Source organism: Sminthopsis crassicaudata, chromosome 4 (genome assembly GCF_048593235.1).
Source record: "Sminthopsis crassicaudata isolate SCR6 chromosome 4, ASM4859323v1, whole genome shotgun sequence".
In the NCBI taxonomy this organism is placed as follows: Eukaryota; Metazoa; Chordata; class Mammalia; order Dasyuromorphia; family Dasyuridae; genus Sminthopsis; species Sminthopsis crassicaudata.
This window is the reverse complement of record NC_133620.1, coordinates 451,141,789-451,156,483: the sequence shown is the minus strand read 5'-3', so window position 1 is coordinate 451,156,483 and position 14,695 is coordinate 451,141,789. Positions and strand designations below refer to the sequence as shown.

Here is a 14,695-nt window from a genome sequence, read left to right as displayed (position 1 = left end):
GCACATTACAAGTCTTAATATAATTAACAGCAACAGCAGCTTATATTTTAGTGTTATAAAACATTTTCTTATATTATTTCACTTGGTTTTCACAACACAGTATTATCATCCTGGTTTTATGGATCCAAAAACTGGAAATGTGGCGAGATTAGCAGGAGTCAAACTGATTACCTGAACCTTAACTTCCAGTCAAGCGCCCTAATGAACATGTGACCGAAGCAATTCTTATTGCGCTGTCATTGCCAATGGCAGTCTTTATAACCACACATACTAAGATAATGTAAGAGTTAAGTTGTCCAGACTGTAAAAGGAAGAGGTCATTCTAGCTAGTGTTTTTCACAAGCCAATTACGGAAAACTCATATCTCAATTAAAAATGATCTTTCAGATATTTTAAATGGCTTATTTCAATGTCACCTGAATTTTTACAATATTGTGTGTCAAAGTGGTTTTTAAGCTTTATGTGTAAGATTCACAGAGTAAATAATTTTGTTCATAAAACATTTATTAAAAATATTTATAGGGGCAGCTAGGTGGCGCAGTGGAGAGAGCACCAGCCTTGAATTACTGAGGATCCGAGTTCAAATCTGGTGTCAGACACTTAACACTTCTTAGCCATGTGACCCTGGGCAAGTCACTTAACCCAGCCTCAAAAAAGAAACAAACAAAAAAATTTATATTCAGGATTATGCTAAGCATGGGGAAGTGGGGGTGGGACAGGAAGAGAGAGGATACTGACTTGGATATTCACTTCCCCTCTTCCCAGCCCAACCCACCACCACAAGATTGTTTTCATGAGGGAGCTTACAGTATGGGACAAAGATGTCCATATGTGATATCAGATATCACAGAACAATTACAGATTGCATTCAATGAGTTAGGAATTGCAAATAAGGAGAAATGTCATTGTGAGGAGGGGCTGAAGAATCACTCAAGGGAGAAAGTACTGAAGGACTTTCAAATATCTAATCTCTGAGAAGAACTTAAAGCTTGAATGGGTATAAAGGAGGGAGATAACACTGGGTAAAGGGAACTCCAAGAAGAAAGGCAAAAAAATGTTCAGCTCTGGATATGAAGCTTACAAAGTGATAGATGAGAAGATTGTTTTAGAAAAGGCTTGCACTAAATACACATTCACCTTAATTACATCAAGAGCACAGGGAACGTACCATCTATATTTATGCCTATAATTGCAAAACAAAGATTTAAAAAAATAAATTACTAGAGGTAATATCCCCAAAAGCCACAGGATGGGATTGTTAGCCAAGTGTTGCTTTTTCTGAGTATGTCTTCCTGTATCTGTTCAATTATCTTTTTTCCTCACAGGTCTTTAATTTCCTTGTTCTTTCTAACTGTTCTCCACCAAACAGCTACAATATAATAGTTGTTTTAGTTATTGAATAGCTTAGGCCGATGGTTTCACATTAAAAACAGGAAAATAGCACATTGTATTCTTCTAGAAAAAGGACTAAACTAGGAGACATTTTACTTCTGAGGTGCTTGGCTGATTTAGGGAGAGGAGAAGCCATCATGAGAATGGGCCAAGGTCTTTGATAGGGGTAAAGAGCCTTTTTTTCTATCTATATACAGTTAAAAATATCAGCCAGGAGCCTGGGAAGAAAGGAAAAAACACACTTAAGATTTGGGACTCTCCCTATCCCCCAGGACTTACCAGGACCCAACCATAATCTAGGGAACATTTTTGTACTCCCTAGAAGGAAAATCCAATATGACCTTCTCATTTGGCAAAAGATGCCACATGAAGTCTTCCTTCCTTTTATGAAACTTATGTTTTCTTGCACTGCTAAAGATTAAATTAACCAATCTGGTGCCCCAGAGGCAAGTGTTTGGATGGGAGAGTCTGTCTGTGTTAACTATATTACCTGTAAAAATAACCAATTCCAGTTTCAGAAGCTGAGATAATTCCCAATGTGCCTTTTGGCTGATGGCAGTAACTGGAGTCACCCAAAAGTTTGGTGGCCAGGAGGATCTTGCTAGGTTCATGGAAAGACTCTTGGGGGCAAAGAAAAAGTTCTTGAGGAGGCAAATAAAAGGCAGGAAAGAAGTGTTTGTGTGAGAACTTTCTAAAGACAAAGGAAAAGAGGTTGGCATATATCAAAACAATCATAGTAAAATAAACAAAAGCAAGACTAAGAAACAAGGGAAAATAGACACAATGATCAAAAAAAGGCTTTGCTTGATGTACTGCGACAGGTTAGGAAACATATTCTAAAGCTTGGTGAGCCAACCATATGTAATTTAACAAGCCATTTGCCACAATTATAATAGCATCCAATTAGTGAAACTCTATTCTGATGCCTCATCATACAAAGACAGCATGGAGGTGATTGAGGGTTCCCAGAAGCTACGACAGCCTTTGAGAACAAGGGCTAGCAGGTTCTAACCAACTGCAAAGATTTCTGGTATGGACCTGTCACATGAGGATCAGCCTGGCCCAGAGGAACACCACAAGAAGTCTAGATACCAGGTGATGAATTTTTTTTTCAGAGACAGATAAAGCATTTAATGAGTGTTAACTATGTGGCAGGCACTATGCTGATTGCTGGGATACAAACATAAGCAAGCAGAACAGTCCCAAAAGTGTGTATGGGACACAGTATATACCATACTGAATGGGGATTGAGAGGACTGTTTTAGGCCACAAAAGGCAAAAAAAGTTCCTTTAGGACAGATAGAACCCAGGAGAGGGTGCCAACTTAACCTGTGGCTGACATCTTCAGACTAATAAAATAGATCCACGAAGTAAATATGAAGGATACTGTTCAGTGGTTATCTGTAGGCTGGTGCTGTTATTTCAGGAAATTTTTAAGGAAGGAAAAGAAATCAACCTAATATCATTAAGCATGACTATGCTTTGCACTAGTGAATCTACAAGTGATGTTAAAGGACACAGATATATAATTATCATAGAAAAAAAAATCCTTCAATTATATGCACCTTAATTGAGTCCATCTTCATTTTTAGGAAGCCACCATTACTAGTTGCTGGGTATGCAGGGATAGTGCCATACCACCTGTCCTATTAAATCCTCCTCATTAACATCAATAAATACTGACCAATGACTTGCTGCATGTATGGCATGAGAGACAGAAAAGGCAACCAAGTACAAGAAAGGACAAGAGGACAACTGAGATGAATGTTTAAAGACTAAACAAAAACCAGATAAAACAAACGATAAGAGCAAAGGAATGAAAGCAATGTTCAAGGAAAAGAAAACTTACAAAGGAGATGATCCCAATGCTAAAGGAACATAAGGATATGAGAAAGAAGACTATTTATTAGGGAAGAGAAGTAGAGATGGTTTAAATCTTTTCCAATGAGGATTCTGAATTGATATTTTAGGTAGTAATGGATAAACAATTTCCTTTCATAGGAGCTAATGCAGCAAAAGCCATTTTGAACCATAAAAATCCTGGTGTGGTGATCACCAGGGAGGGGACGAGGATTTTGTTTGTTTGATATTCTCTTTAGAATGACTTAGTGACTCTAGGATGAGTAATTTTTGGTTTATTACTTAGAAAAGTCTTCTATCAGTCATATTGCCTGGAAGAGAATGAAAGGATGTGCTTTAGCTAATTAAACTGAGCCAGGTTCTGGATAGAGAAACTAAAGATGCTTATCCTGTTTCTTGCAAAATCTTATATCCAAAGGAATGAGCAAAGTACTATTTAAATGAAAGGCATGATATTAAAGTGAGCTATTATTATATACAGAAGACTACTTTTGGACAATTTTTCAGTTCCTGCAAAGGTACACAATAGGTGGGAATGGCTGATCAGTATCCTATTGGATACTTAAATAGTTTTGAGAGATTAATCAGTGGGCATCCTACTGGGAAGCCCACTGAGTAATCTCTCAAAACTATTCAAATCAATATAGCAGGAAATAGACACAAATCTAAACAAATCGTCCCTTGAACTAAATAAGCCCCCCTTCTCTCCTTTGCAAAACTGCCCATTCAAGATTCCATATTTAACACTATTTGAAGAGTATTTGCTGAAGTCATACGTGTGGAAAATAGTGCCTGCACAAAGTAGGAATTTGTGATCAATCGATATATGTTTGATGACATTTAGAAAGTTCAGCTGTGTCACTTTCAATGCCCTGCAGGTCTACCAAGTTCTATGAGATGCTGCTTTTAACTAAACTCACTTGGTAGTGGGAATCTTGGCTAGTTTATAAAGGTGGCAGATGTCCAATGAAGCCTGGGCTGGTGTTACCTCTCTGGCTTTTTAAACCCTTACTCCCCCACATTATACCTGACTGCCTCCGAGGGAAAATAAACCTTTAAAAATAAAATGAAAATCAGATCTTTCACAACATGATGAATGTGGAAGTATGTTTAATATAATTACACATGTATAACCTATATCAGACATTACCATCTTGGGAAGGGGACAGAAAAGAGAAGGAAAAAAAGTGGAAATTTTGTAAAAAGTAAACATTGAAAACTAATAAATTAATTTAAAAAAAAAAGAAAGAAAGAAAGAAAGAAAGAAAGAAAGAAAGATCCATTTAAAAAACATTCCTAAAATCAGAGCAGTGATAGATAGGAAAGCCTAAACAATACAGCTCCACGTGTTTCCTTAAATTCCTTTGAATGGATTCTGCACAATGGAAGGCTAATGACCAAAAGGTTGACCAAAGAGGACCAAAGAGGACCAAGTACCACAGGAGACTGATGATAGGGTGGCAAAGCTTTGTTTTTTGTTGTTATTTTTACATGCAAAGGTAGATAGAATCAAGCTTCAAAAACATTATATTTATTTGCTTCCTTCTACTAGAACAAATTTCTAATTTTTTTCTAATTAATTTTTCAAATTTTCTAATTAATTTTTTTTTTCTAATTAAGAGCTAATGTGAATAAGCTGCAATTTTTTTTTGGGGGGGGGCAAGACAACTGAGGTTAAGTGACTTGCCCAGGGGCACATAGCTAGGAAGTATTAAGTGTCTCAGGTCCTCCTGACTTCAGGGCTGGTGCTCTATCCACTATAGCTGATGCAAATATTAACAGTTCAGGATTCTCCTTAAAGTAGAAAGAAAGTGCAAAAATGAATGGGAGCTTCATAGAGGACTCTGCAAGTCCCACCAAACTGCAGAGTTTCCACGGACCAAAGGCAGCCAGGATTGTCTATGAAAGACAAGGGGCTATGTCTGTCTGCCTGCATTTTTGATTTTCTTCACAGGCTAACCGTACACTTTCAAAGTCTGATTCTTTTTGTACAGCAAAATAACTGTTTGGACATGTACACATATATTGTATTTAATTTATACTTTAACTATGTAACATGTATTGGTCGACCTGCCATTTGGGGGAGGGGATGGGGGAAGGAGGGGAAAAGTTGGAACAAAAGGCATGGCAATTGTCAATGCTGTAAAATTATCCATACATGTATCTTGTAAATAAAAAGCTGTAATAAAAAAAATAAAAAAAAGAAAGAAAAAGAAAAACAAGGAGCATCTTCATGAGACCAACCCAGTGCAGGGAAGTGACATACTGGGTGAGTTTTTACCCTTAGGGCTGTCACTGCCAAGGCATTCCACTAGAGTGTCATCAAGAGCCTCACCCAGCTGTTGGTTGTGGTGGTTCACTTGTGTCTGGCTCTTTGTGTCCCTATTTGGAGTTTTCCTGACAGAGATACTGAAGTAGTTGCCATTTCTTTGTCTAACTCATTTTACATATGAGGAAATTGAGGCAAAACAGAGTGAAGAGACTAGCCCAGGGCCACACAGTTAAGTGTCAGAGACCAGATTTCAACTTAGAAAGATAAGTCTTTCTGACTTCAGATCTTGTAGACTATTCATTGTGCTACCTAGTCTCCTCCAACATTTATGAGGCACCAGTGATTAAGGCTAGATAAGAAATAAGGCCAAAAAATAGCCTCTTTCATCTATATAGGGAGGCATGATGGCCAACAACCCTTTTTTCTCTCTATCTGGACCTTCCTCTTCGGAATCATCACAGGAAGCTCTAAGCATCTCCATAGCAGCACTTGAGTGGGCAAAGTGGGTTTGGTATCCTGTAGTTACCCCAAGAGTTTTTTTTTTTTAAATCCAGAACTACAGTAAGGCTAAATTTTCTGTCAAAGGGAGTTACATTTGTGTATATGCAGAAGGGCATTTATTAATCATTAAAAAAAAAAAAAAAAAAAGCTTTCCAGTTAGCTTAAACGTAATTGACATAAGAAAAAAAAATCCATAATCTGTTGCATGAAATTATTTTCCAAAAAAGAAAAATAACAGATTCTGGGAACTTATTTTCCCCAAGTACCCCTTTTCCATAAACTTTATGCAACAAAAATTTCATCAAACTTGCTACAATTAAATCTGAATTTGTAGATAGAAACCAAAGCTAAAGAAAGTTATACAAAGATATCCTTCATGTACTATGAAATATTGTTGAATAGATCATACCAGATAAAAGTTTTACAAACATTTTATATGTAAATTTTATCCATATTTTATAGATGATGGAAGACAGGTTGAATTTGTGGTGTAAACTCAGTTGCCCATATTTTGGAGTTCTCTGTGTTATGTTTCTCTTGATACTAAGCATCTTTTAAGAGTCCACAGCACACGTCTGCAATTGCTTTAAGAGCTAATTCTGAAAACTTACTACTTCCTTCCTCTGTCTGAAAGGATAACATTCCACAACAAGGCTCACACAAATTAAAACATTCCTTTCTTCATTTAAATGTCTCTTTTCCTAGAACAGGTCCACAGAGGAAGGAAGCCTTAACCTAGATCTTAAATGTGTAACTGATGTGATCTGACATAAAAAATGAGGACATTTAAGTAGCACAGATAATGAAAAGCCAGTTTACAAAGACTATTGGTTTCAGTCAACTCTGTCCACGTAAAAAAAAAAAAAAAAAAAAAAAAAAAAGGGACCACAGTGAGTTATTTCTTTTTGTTGAAATAAAACAAGCCAGCCCTCAACAGCAAATATTTTTCTGCAACAAAAAACAAATATGAAGGTGTCTCTGCATCTAGAAGGCCTGTAGGCACGTCAGTCAGAATTCCTGACCTTTTCTGAATCTGGCATGTGCTTCTTTATAGAAAATAGGAGAATAAAAGATCAAAATTTTTAAATGTCTTAATAAGCAAACGTGAATCTCTTTTATCTTTTTAAAGTAGTTAGTATCTTGCACTTGATCAAAAATCTACGAGCAGTGGAAAATAAGACTGCTGTTTGGAAAAACAAACTGATTCTACCATTTAGCAAAAATGAGCTGGCAAACTGTCATGAAACATGCGGCCCCAGTGGCTGAGTCTGGATGTAGTGACTGAGCCTGTGTAGTGAGAGCAGGAAGGGCACTGCATGGAAGCAAAGTGAGCTCAAACTTCAATTGAGCAGTCTTGAAAAAGGCAAACTGTGCATGCAAATGTTCAGGGAGTCTGCTAGGGAAATCCATTTTCATTTACCCATCTGCAGGGGCCATGGTGACTGCCAAATTTAAAAAAAAAAAAGATGTAGAGGAGAGAGTAGGGAAAAGAGAGACTGGGAACCAAGCAATCCAAACCAATCAAATCACTGTTACCTTTGCCAGGGGGCACAGCTCTACTCTGCATCCCTGGGATTCTGAGTGGCAGTCTGGCTAGGATGAAGCATTCACATGCCCATCCATATGAGCCCCATCCCTCCTGTTTCTCTAGCTTACTTTGCCCTACTTTCCAACATGCCCTCTGGAACCTTTATTTCATTATTTCAGTATTATACTACCCTTTACATTAGATTTGTGTCCTTTCCTCAGAAACTTCTGTATATATTTGTGCACATACATATATTTTTGCATTTATTAATATGCTCTCTTCCCACCTCCCTTCACCCCAAGAATTTATACACACACACACACAATGAAGTGCCATGCAATAAGGGATGTGCTTAATAATAAATCCTTGATGAGTTCAATTGATGTTGTTATCCCTTTGAATTCTGAAATATGATTCTAAGGATTGTGGCCTCTCCATAGCCACGGAGACCAGAGAATGCCAAGCTATACTAGGCAAGGAGTGTCACCCCTCTCCCACAGACCCATAATTTTCTCACTTATTTTCTTGACTCTCAGGATTGTGGCTAGACACAATCAGCCTATGACCTAACCCAAACTAAGAAAAACAGCTCATGTTTATGAGATGCTTGGTATATAATTTTCACCAGTGCCAAGTGTTACTGACCCTATTGCACAGATGAAGAACCTGAGGACCTGAAAGGGATCAAATTTCTACGTCCAGGAGAAGAATATCCTGACACTCAAACTGAGGTCATTATCAGACAAATCCTGGGCTTTTTCTGCCCCATCACCACTGCCTCCCAAGCATGCCAAATCCTTGTTTAGTTCATGGTTCTTTCTTGCAGCTAGGAAAACTCCATCTTGTACATTGTGGTCCCAAATACAATCCTGTTTGATAGAACCTGGTAGCAATTTATGCTTCTCCAGTTTGTTCTAAAATTCAGTACCCATAACATCAACAAAAGCTAAGATCAAACTGTTATCAAACAGCTATGACAACAGGATAGCAGAAGGCATTTCTTTCAATGACTCACAGGCATGCATTCACTCAGCCCAATGCCACCTGGAATTCAAAGCAATTTCTGTTTAGGTAATTTTGGAGGCACAGGAAACTGAAAATACAATAAAATTCAGAAGAAGAGTAATGGAAAAAGAAGAGCCTTTTGTTAAAAAAAAAAAAAACATGGGATCAAATCCAAAATAATCTTCTCATTCTCCCCTCCAAAAAGATAACTATGTCTAGGGTTTTCCTTCCACGTTCTGGGCACCCATTACTGTCTGTTAAATGAACAAGAACACAGATAAAAATATTCACTGGCACTGACACTTTATGAATGAAGAGTTTATTCTGAATTGAGAGATATCACAATATTGTTTTTTGAGCTATTTAGTTGTAATAGTCATGGGAGAAGAGGGCATGAACCTAGTGAAAGTTATTAGGCATAGTTTAAAAGGAAAAGAGGCTGTAGAAAAGGAAGCATTTTAACTCAGATTGCCAAAATTCTAATATGTTAGTTAATTATTGCTATGCTTTGAGGGGAGGGGGGGACAGTAGAGGCAGTGTAGTATAGAGGATAGAGCTGAGCTCAGTTGTGAAGAGCTTAGTTCAGATCCCCACTCTGACACCAGCTGTGTAACCCTGCATAAATCACAAACTCTGGATGGCAATTGCATTTGAGGAGGGAGTTCACATATGATATATGAAGGACGCACTCTACCATGTTACAGCCAAAATTCATTGTGTCTCTTGTGTCCTGTGCCGCCCACTTGTTCCCCGGACCAGACCGTTGACCTCCTCTGCTCATCTCTATTTACTTCAGTCCTATCCATCATTTAACAGCTCATCTCAATCTGGAAATCTTCCCTGATCGCCCCTTGAAGGTATAATGACCATTTCTGCTTCACATGTCACATAGTTTAAATCTCTTGTTTGTACTCGTCATTGTTCTGTATTTAATTATTTATGTGTATTTTCAATGTTCCCATTAGGCTGTAAACTCCATGACAGCAGGGATTATAACACAGCTAATCTATGACTCTCTCCTATTGCCCGGTTGGAGGAGTTCAAAATTTATGCATTTCCACAAGTGAAGGAATGAATATACAAACAACACACAAGCCCATGTTCTTTCTTTTCTACCCACTCAAATAAAACCGAAAAAACTCTTTACAAAAATATTCCCTGAAAAGAGAAATGCTTTTCAACCCCACAGTAGAGATTTCTATCAGCATCCAAGGTTCTGGTTATTTGATTTGGAAAGACAACAGAAAGGGAACATAAAGAACTCGTGTGTTTCACAGGGCTTCCTCCATTGTGCTTGTTCCTGCCTAAGGAAACCAGGACCGAGGCTCAGAGTGCTTGTCACAACTGGAGTTAGCTACAGGACTTGCCCTTCATCTTCCCTCCTCCTTCTTCAGTGACTCCTGGCTTCCTGGGGAGCTGACAAAGTATGGGGGAATCAACTGAAAGATTTAGAAACTATTGGCCCTTAACTTTTAAGAGGCAATGATGGCACAAGACCAAAAATGCTATCCACTAAGAATAACTTTTTTAAAGTTCAGGATGTCCAGAAATGCAATTCCTATCTACCAGGTAAGCTGTTGAACTATGCTGAGTGATAGAAGTGCTCTAAATAACCAGCTAGTAGATGGACTCAAGAAATCAAATTCCTGTTTAAATAATGGTTGAAATATTGCCCTTTGGGTGCTATTGTGCCCTGCCAGATTTCCCAGTAATTATTCTTATCAGAAAAGGTTTTTTTCATTCATAGTATTCAGATTCTTTCCCTCAAACCTGTGGTTTACATTTTTCAACATAATAACAACAAACTTTCTCCAAAAAGCTACATTTGCCCAAGATATTAAGCCTTATTCTCAACCTCATGGGGACATAATGATGACTCATTGTTGGGCATGTACTATAATGTATGTATATTACATTTTAAAATTTCTAACACTCAAGCATTTATAATAATCATTTTATTTTAATTTTGCTATAAATCAAGATTTAGTAATCTTGAGATTAGTAAATTTTAAAATAAGAACTGCCAATTAAACATTTAGCATCAGCTTCAAGGTCATTTATAACAAGATTAAAGTCACTAATCATTTCCCAGATTGTTTCCTTGCAGGCTTCACACACATGAAATAAAACAAGGAAATGTTGTGAGGGACGCTTAGCTTCTTCTTTGTGTTACAGAGAAAGAATGAATGAAGCCTTCCTACAGTCTCCACAGTGTAAGAATACACTGTCCTGAGAAGTTGACAAATTAGATGCAATTATGTGAAAACACAAAAGCAAGGAGATCAGTCTTCTTGAAATTCACCATTCCTATATATGAATTTTCCAAAACTCTTGTACTATGTGGGCAGATGTGAAATTCAATAAAGACATTTTTTTTTCCTTCAGTTTGCCTCAAGCAAAGCTAAGTATTTTCCCATCAAAAGAAGAGACTAAAACCAACTTGAATTTCTTTTGGACAGAGATGTGGCTTTGTCAATTCCACATTCTGAGGAAAAAAAAAAAAAAAGACTTGTAAGGAGGCTGGAATCTCTTACATGTTAAAAAAATGTTTTTGTGTAAGAGAGAGAACTGTATGATAGCATATCGATGATGGATAAAATTAATTATCTCATTCAAAAATTCTCATAATTGACTTTGAATCAACTTTTTATATGGTTTCAGCCTACAACAAAACCAATGTTCTTATTGGCAGCATCCCACATAAAGGGAAAAGATAATGTATACAGGATGAAAAGTTGCATTATTTTTTTCCCTTACAACTAATGGTGAGAGTCTGAAAGATTTCTTGAGTGCTTGTATTGATGCCTCTATCCACTGAATTTAAACCATTTCTTTGGTTCATTCCACTGTGCTCAAAAGTGCAGTAAGCGCCTCATGTAACTCAAAGAGCTGGCTTCTAAGTTCTCAAAACCAATTTCTACTGACCCAGATCCAGATTATGGGAAAGGCAAAATCAAATGGCTGAAACTAAAAAATATAATTTACTGCAATGTATATAATCAATGATACATCCAAAAGTTGTTATTTTTTAAAAACTCGAGATAATATATGTGCTATGCTGCCTGGATGTTACAGAGAGAACCGGAGTTGGCAAACCCAGGGACAAATGGCAGGCTATTATTTTGAATTTATGTCAATCTCTATCATTCTTGTGCTAATAGGTAGTGAACATTCTCACTTCTAAGAGTAAGAAAGTGAGGGGAGTGTTGCTGGTCTGAGTTCTTTCTTGCTTGCCTCAGCAATAGCAGAATTGTTTTCAAAGATTTATACTTATGCCTAAGGATAAGCAGGTGTGCAGAGAAGTCTCTACTAAGAGGATTAGCAAACAGAGAAAACCATTTACACATGGGTTACATTACAAAGTGCTTCATATCCACTCTCATTTGATCCCCACAATGAGAGGCAGAGAAGTCTTATTATACCCATTTTACAAATGGCTACAGGTTGCCAAAGTTAAGACATTTGTCCAAGGTCACACTAGTCAGTAGCCCAGTTGGGGTTTGAATCCAGACCCTCTTGATATCAAGAGGTCTACACTATACTATACTATACTATAGCCATACTATAGCACATCTTCTATCTCTGGTGTCAACTGCTCACTATACTCTGTTGTTTTTTAATCCAAGAAGGCTTAGAGACTTCTAAAAATGCCTTTGAAAACTCTTATTTACTATTCACAAATTCTTGTCAGCCTTCTTTACCTTTAAAAAGAATTAAGGTCTTTTTGGACTTGTACAACCTGCATGAAGCATACAGCGGCTCATCACTCTTTTTCTTTATTATAACACATATGGCAAAGGGCAAAGTCCTCGTATTCTCAAGAGAGACCTACTTTTAACAAAGGCTGCAAGCTGCACTATACCAAAGGTTAAACTAGGGCTTCAATAATTTAGGGTTTCATCTGCTTTAAAATAGCCAGACTATAATTGAAAATTTGAGATGAGCATAAAACAAAGTGAAGTATTAAAATCAAATGTCTGAAAAAAGCGTCACCTGACCTGACCTGAAACCTCAGGATTAACTTCTGAGAAGGACAGGAGGGAATGAGAAGACAAGAGAAGGCTGCTGGGAAATTCTTCCAGCAAAAGCACGAGAGGGAGGATGCTTTGGAAGTCTGTGCCTATTCCGCCTCCACCTTGCCTAAAATAGAAGGGCATGACCAGATACTCAGCCCTGCCATTGTCCACATCAATCAGGGTCAGAGAACCCTGCCCAACACGATCTAGAGTACCAGAGTCACTATACACACAGTACCCAAATTATTGTTTTGTGTAAAATGCCACATGATTGACAATATAGAACAGAATGTTAACATGAATTAATCAAGTATCCAGACTTGATGGTTTTAGAGGTCCCTTCCAGATCTAACATCCTTTGGTTCTAGTCAGGGAGAACAATCGAAGCATACATACAGTAAGTTCTGCTATGATCTAATATATTTGCTCCCTATAACTACTTTACTATATAAAATCACAGGGCTTATAGGGAAAATGGGGCTAGGAGCACAACACTCAAAAAACATTGTCAGTAACATAAAAAACAATAGGAACCTAATAAAAATGGTAGCATAGTTATAGACACGGTAAATGATTGCTCCTGTGGAGATAGTGCCAGTGGCCTAGGGCCATGTGGTTTGGGGCCCCTGGGCCTGGTTCCCACAGGCAAGAAGGCAGCCTTGGATGGCAGCCCATTTGCCATGGTGGGAGAACAAGCTGTCCTCAGCCTACAGCTCCTATGGCACCTTGACTCTGAAAAAGATCTTAAATTTTCTTATGGAAGTGGCTATGGGGGCTTGTGAGTTACTGTGAAGTAGTATTATTCAATCTTCCTGACAACATGCAAGGAACTGGTGCTGTTGGTAGATGTTTGAGGTATGTGCATGTCGGTTCAATACCTGTTTTCTTGCTGATTAAAGCACACAAAAGTGAATGTGAAATTTGCTAATGTCAATGGAAGAATTCACATTTTAAAAACAAATGTTAGAGCAGAACTGACTATATTTACCACTTACTAAATACCCTTTCTGCTCTAAAAAAGTTTCTTTTACAGAAAATATGTGACATTTGTTTAATCTCTCAACAAAGAGATTTTGTTACTGGATATTTTGGAAGCAGAGGGATGCATTTCAAGATGTGAATGACCTCCAGACTTCACTAGTTTTTAGATGTTGCTCCAGCAGGGGGCACTCTTGTCTCTCTCAAGATGGTCCTCAGCCATACAGCTGGGCCTTGGCAGGACCTACTGACCTCCCTGACCTGACCTCCAAAAGCTGACTATGGGCAAGCTCACTGCCACCACCTCTTTCTTCAGCCCTGTTGCTCCTGCCTTTGTTCATGGAAGATGTTAATTAATGTATCCCAAAACAATAAATCATGATCTTACATGAAAACAAAACAAAACAAAAAGTGGGAAAGAGCATACAACACTGGGAGCTGGGAAGAAGCTAAGTAGAAACTTTAATATCATTAAAGATTTGCTGCGGAAAACATGGATACCAGGCACTTAATGTGAGGACTACAATATTACAAAGGGATTTGTCATCCAGGACACACCCACCTTCTGCTCTTCAATGCTTCTTGAAATTTTACACAGTAGCCCCAATTAGGTGGCCATGATTTACATCTGGAACCAGTACTGCTATAGCAGATTTGCAGGCCCTAAACAGGAAGATACTCTGACTACTTAAACTTGGGTAAAAATCACATTTTTCTTACTTCAAAGTGCTACATTATGAAACAAAAGCCTACATGCAGTAATCACATTTTACCACAATGTTTAGAATCAAGCCGCTAAATGCTGAAAATGAGCTACTCCCATATAAAACACAGGAAGCTTTCGAGAAGGCCAGAGCATCCCGGAACTTATGTGCTTGTCAGTCCTGTGCCCTCCATCTTTTTTTCTGTGGGAAATTCCTTAATGTTCTGAGCTATCCTAAACTCATCAAGGAAGTCCTAGAACTATTCTGATATGGCCATTATCTACCACTTTTGACAAAACTTATCTGAAGAGAAAATCCTCATTTCCACTCTTAGACAGAAAATATTAGGATGAATGAATTTCGCTTTTGTGGCATTACCTATCTACTCCATTTTTTTCAGTATATCCCCTGACTTTCAATTTTAGAATTTAAGTTAAAT

General features: G+C 37.7%; 1 protein-coding gene across 3 annotated transcripts in view; it reads right to left on the bottom strand.

The window, feature by feature from the left end:
- NLK (nemo like kinase) overlaps positions 1 to 14,695 on the bottom strand; it is a 129,658-nt gene that overhangs the window by 37,718 nt on the left and 77,245 nt on the right. The window lies entirely within an intron of this gene.